The 6,173-nt window shown below is 38.4% G+C and overlaps 1 long non-coding RNA gene across 1 annotated transcript; it reads right to left on the minus strand.

The window, feature by feature from the left end:
• Positions 1 to 3,579: 3,579 nt before the first annotated feature.
• LOC148094778 (uncharacterized) lies at positions 3,580 to 4,876 on the minus strand. The gene is made up of 2 exons (XR_015718416.1): positions 4,719 to 4,876; positions 3,580 to 3,900 (listed from the first exon to the last, which is right to left on the minus strand). It is a non-coding gene; the product is annotated as an uncharacterized LOC148094778 (long non-coding RNA).
• Between the last annotated feature and the right edge of the window lie 1,297 nt (positions 4,877 to 6,173).

Below are 6,173 nucleotides of genomic sequence, written 5' to 3' on the forward strand. Positions count from 1 at the left end.
ACAGAAGCTTCAAATGATGCGTCGACTATTAAATTAGTCGTTGACAATTTTGATAGTCGACTTAATTATGACTAGTCGACTAATCGTGGCAGCCTTAGTTAGCATTCATATCGATCCCTTCATGGAGAATTGACAGCTATTTTCAGCATACCAGATAGGAAATTAAACAGAACTATAAAGCAACACATGTAAGAGAGGTGATCTGAAAGGTGCCATGACTATGAGGCGTCTGAAGCTATACTTGTTTAGCATATGTGATTTAGGAGAACAATTTAATTTTCAAAAAGTGCATAACCTGGCAATAGTGACCTTTGCTTTGTGTAATGGTAGAAGCAACGTTGAGTGTAATGCATTCCAAAGTAACATGCTACTCTAATCACATTATGTTTATAATGTTTTTCGGTAGTGTAGTAATCTAATTCAGTATTACTACGTCAATCACTAAGGCAGTCTTCTTCTGCTTGCCTACCACTACTATGTCTGGTTGGTTAGCCATGACCATTTTGCCCGTCTGTATCTGGAAGTCCCACAGGATCTTGCCTCAATGTCATATGAGATGCAGTAAACAAGGAAAATAGCTAAACTAATGAAGTGCATAGAGGCACTTGACCTGTTTGAAAAACTGTCATCCTATTATGAGCCATTGTTATACATAGAGCACACCTATAAAATCAACTAATATGCTGAACCCTGTATAAAACAGCTGAAAACTAGATGATGGAGAAGCTGAATTGAATATGAAAGTCTTTATCATTGTGCAAGTCTTTGCCACTGTATGGAGGACCACAAGAGCCACGCGCATCGAAATAAAAAATCCTGTGCTTAATTAATGAATTGTAGAATAAAATCTGCATTTGTAAATTCATTTTTGAATTCCAATTTAATAAACTGATTTTTAAAATGCTTTTTAAGTCTTCATTTCAAAAAACATTTTCGAATTGCACTTTAATAAACTTCATTTCAAAAACCTTTTTCAAATTGCACTTTAATAAACTTCATTTCAAAAACCTTTTTTGAATTGCACTTTAATAAACTTCATTTCAAAAACCTTTTTCGAATTGCACTTTAATAAACTGCATTTCAAAATCCATTTCCCTTTCCTGTTCGCTCAGGGATTAACATGTGGATTAGCATTTGGATTAGCAGTTGGATTAACAACTTCATTTTAAAAATCCTGCTGCTATTCAAATGAGCCACACCGTGGGATGTAAGGAGCTCTCTGATTGGTTGGTCAGACACAGGCTGTCTGCCAGCCTGGATGTTTGTAGCTCATAGCTTCGCCCTGCTAAGAAGCCTGTGTGCTTGTACAAAGGCCGTTCGACCTCGGGATTTACACTCGGCTCGACAAGGATATGTGAAGAATGAAGGGACCCTGCAGCAAAGGGAGAGCCCAACCTCTGGTTGAGTGCCTGTTTACAAAGTCTGACCACCTGTGAAGGTAACGTGCTAATGTGGCTAACGCTAGCATCACCGCACGTAGCCCCATTATTTTAAGGTCATCTTAGCTTATGAAAGTTTTACGTCGCAGCTGTACGAGCTAGCTACGTGTTTTGTAAGCTGCTGTGCTCTTCACAAATAAAGCTGGAAGCAGCTCAAACTATTAGAACCAGCACTGAGGCCCGTTACATTTATACAGTGTTAGAGCAACGGCTGCAGCCTACAGCCTTTAAACTAGCGATTAAAATGCTGACAGTAAACTCGTCAGTCCAGATGTTACCACATTACTTTGTGATACTTGTGAGTTAAAACAACTGAGACAGGCTGATTAAAATAACAGCTTTCAGTTCTTTCATTCAGCATATAAACACTGGAGATCACACTACTGATTTCAGCTCATTTAATATGTGAGTGCAGATTCATTCAACTGGACATAAACGATGATCAAAGGTTGTATATATGATGAATTCATTAAATCTCAGCCTCTAACACAGTGCGCTGAATCTTAGCTTTGAATGTCCAGTATATTCTAATCAGTGCAATCTAAGCATTCACTGAACCTACAGTATCTACACCTGTGTGGTAAAGCTACAGATAATGAAATTTAATTATTAATACAATATACGTCATGAGAAACGAAAGCTGAAATTGATTCAGTTTAGTACTTTTCTCTGTATGCTCTGTGATCATAAAGGCCTTAAATTCTGTGATATATACTGTAAATGATTTTCACAGAGGTCTTAAAGTACTTAAATCACTGCTGATAGTCTGGTTGTTTATATTTTCACATTTTTGTGTCTGTAGGGCTGTTTGATGACAATTTGGACTCCTCTGGGAGATGAGGACACCCACACCTGTTCCATACTGCAGCCATTGATGGTGTTACGGCTCTGAGTCAGCTTTGGGCCATCAGACGCACACACTGGAAAACCAGCACCTGGACTTCATGCAGGAGAGACGGCCTCAGTGATTTAGGTTCATAAGCAAGTTCAAACATTTCTGGCCTATTATCACTTAGATTTCTTAATCTTAAAAGTGAATGCATTTAAAGCAGGAACTGCACACCTAGCCATCAGAAGTGTGGCAGCATGAGTACTGTAAAGTTTTGTAGGGTCCTTGTTAAAAATTCCACAAGCACCACACATTTGTCATATAAAGTTCCATTTTTTACAGTACAATGTTGAAATTATAAACTATATATTCTAGTTGTCCACTTGTCAGTAATTTTTGAGTAAATGGATGTCAGTGATAAATCAGTGGTGATTCACCTGCAAATGTTTTTAACAAACTTTGTTTTTTGTAGAATTCCTCAGCAGCTGTGGAGAGATGCATTTGAATATCTTCTGGTTCCACTTCTCCTTACCTGGAAGCTGAGCATTGCTCATTTCTGACAAGGACATACACCTCAGCACTTATCATGGGTGTTACATCCTTCGTGCAGCAATTCCAGAGAAAACAAGAGAGCAACGACCACTCATTAAGACCAGCCAGAAATCTGTCCCTTTCTGGCAGCTGTGGAAACTTCCAATAAGAAAGTTTGCATTCTTAGAACAATGCTGGGTCATGTGTGATGTGTCATCATATCAGGATATTACATTTTGACCTAATTCTGCTCAATCTGTTTTGATCGTTGATCCAGTATTTCAGCTTTGTGTTGTGCTGCAAGTTTAAAACCCATTGTCCTCATGAGCACAGCATCTAACAACTCTCCTTGAAAAAGTCGATTGACTTTAACGGACACAATGGTTTCCAGTGGGAGATATTTTCATCACTTATCCATGACACTGGAGAAGTCACCTGAGTGAGTGATAAAACAATTTTCCATGGAAAATCCAGAGGCACTAAACTTTGTTGTTTCTTTGGGCTCTATTTCAGCTCTAGCAGCATCTCTCAGAAGAAAACTGTTTTCCCAATAATCAAATGAAAAAATTTAACCAGGTGGTATTCTCTGGAGTTTAAGACCAAGACTGAACTCAAACAGTGAATTGACATTAGACTGGAATTCATAAGATGATTAGAAATACTGCTGAAGCTGAATGATTCATTCATATATGATTTTTTTTTTTTCTCCAATTCACCAGGTCTGTATAGTTCAGTATGACTGTGGTACATGATACAAAAGAATAAATACAGAAGAATAAAAACTTTGTGAATAACTTTACTCTTCTTAAAAATAACTAATAAAACAAGTAAAAGTACAAATGTGTACAAGTTAGAGACTTCCTCACTAAGATTTTAATTGTGTGTTAAAGAGAAAGAGATTAGGAGGTAAAATAGACGATGCAGAGTCCATCATCACTGAGGTCGTCTCTCCTGCATGAAGTCCAGGTGCTGGTTTTCCAGTGTGTGCGTCTGATGGCCCAAAGCTGACTCAGAGCCGTAACACCATCAATGGCTGCAGTATGGAACAGGTGTGGGTGTGTCCTCATCTCCCAGAGGAGTCCAAATTGTCATCAAACAGCCCTACAGACACAAAAATGTGAAAATATAAACAACCAGACTATCAGCAGTGATTTAAGTACTTTAAGACCTCTGTGAAAATCATTTACAGTATATATCATAGAATTTAAGGCCTTTATGATCACAGAGCATACAGAGAAAAGTACTAAACTGAATCAATTTCAGCTTTCGTTTCTCATGATGTATATTGTATTAATAATTAAATTTCATTATCTGTATCTTTACCACACATTTACCACACAGGTGTAGATACTGTAGGTTCAGTGAATGCTTAGATTGCACTGATTAGAATATACTGGACATTCAAAGCTAAGATTCAGCGCACTGTGTTACAGGCTGGGGTTTGATGACTTCATCATTTAAACAACCTTTGATCATCGTTTATGTCCAGTTGAGAATGAATCTGTGCACTCACATATTAAATGAGCTGAAATCAGTAGTGTGATCTCCAGTGTTTATATGCTGAATGAGAGAACTGAAAGCTGTTATTTTAATCAGCCTGTCTCAGTTGTTTTAAGTCACAAGTATCACAAAGTAATGTGGTAACATCTGGACTGACGATTTTACTGTCAGCATTTTAATCGCTAGTTTAAAGGCTGTAGGCTGCAGCCGTTGCTCTAACACTGTATAAATGTAACAGGCCTCAGTGCTGGTTCTAATAGTTTGAGCTGCTTCCAGCTTTATTTGTGAAGAGCACAGCAGCTTACAAAACACGTAGCTAGCTCGTACAGCTGCGACGTAAAACTTTCATAAGCTAAGATGACCTTAAAATAATGGGGCTACGTGCGGTGATGCTAGCGTTAGCCACATTAGCACGTTACCTTCACAGGTGGTCAGACTTTGTAAACAGGCACTCAACCAGAGGTTGGGCTCTCCCTTTGCTGCAGGGTCCCTTCATTCTTCACATATCCTTGTCGAGCCGAGTGTAAATCCCGAGGTCGAACGGCCTTTGTACAAGCACACAGGCTTCTTAGCAGGGCGAAGCTATGAGCTACAAACATCCAGCCTGTGTCTGACCAACCAATCAGAGAGCTCCTTACATCCCACGGTGTGGCTCATTTGAATAGCAGCAGGATTTTTAAAATGAAGTTGTTAATCCAACTGCTAATCCAAATGCTAATCCACATGTTAATCCCTGAGCGAACAGGAAAGGGAAATGGATTTTGAAATGCAGTTTATTAAAGTGCAATTCGAAAAAGGTTTTTGAAATGCAGTTTATTAAAGTGCAATTCAAAAAAGATTTTTGAAATGAAGTTTATATAAAGTGCAATTCGAAAAAGGTTTTTGAAATGAAGTTTATTAAAGTGCAATTCGAAAAAGGTTTTTGAAATGAAGTTTATTAAAGTGCAATTCGAAAATGTTTTTTGAAATGAAGACTTAAAAAGCATTTTAAAAATCAGTTTATTAAATTGGAATTCAAAAATGAATTTACAAATGCAGATTTTATTCTACAATTCATTAATTAAGCACAGGATTTTTTATTTCGATGCGCGTGGCTCTTGTGGTCCTCCATACCACTGTGCGTGGCAAAGCACACAACCACTGTGTGAGGTTGCGTTGCGGTCTCTTCTGAGCTAATGAGCAAGCTACACATTATCAGATCAGGAGCTGGCTGAGAACTCATCAGAGAAGAGGGAAACAGAACTATGATAACTCGAGTATGCAGCTATCCGTGAGTTCAGCTTCTTCCTCACAACTCAGATGCGCAGCAGTTTTCCTGCATCTTGACTCATGTGTGTAGAGTGTTCATAGCATCAGCATCATGTTTTTGCTTATTTGTTTTGTTGGGTTGAAAAATAATTAAATAAACTTGTGATCATACTTATGGATCACCATGGCACATACCATTTGCCATATGATTTATTTATGCAGATGAAAAAAAGTGAGTGTGAATGTGCCTGACGTCGCAGTATGTGTGTGCGCTGTGTAAAAGTGTCTCCAATTGTGAGAGTGGTGATTCTGCAGGTCACCAGCTATTGTAAAGGAAAAAAAGAATAAAAATTTACATTTTAGATGACAAATAATAATAGGAAAAAGGTTTTGTGTTTCTCAGCCAAGAATAACTACAATCTCATTTTCTGCTTTTAAGAAAGGAGAGCAGCTGAGATCAGGCGAAGGAACGGCGCACGTCCGGTCCTCTCCCTCATGCATGAGAACTTTGCCTACTTGTGTCTTGCTTTTTACTGTTGTATTAAAATGCTCTCGTTCCAGCGCCGGGTTTGTGCTAGACAGACCCACCATCAGCCACTTCCTCTATCTGGTACATACCGTGCAGG

This window comes from Neolamprologus brichardi, unplaced genomic scaffold (assembly GCF_056152115.1).
Source record: "Neolamprologus brichardi isolate AB-2024 unplaced genomic scaffold, ASM5615211v1 NODE_ptg000008l+_length_2720982_cov_1, whole genome shotgun sequence".
In the NCBI taxonomy this organism is placed as follows: Eukaryota; Metazoa; Chordata; class Actinopteri; order Cichliformes; family Cichlidae; genus Neolamprologus; species Neolamprologus brichardi.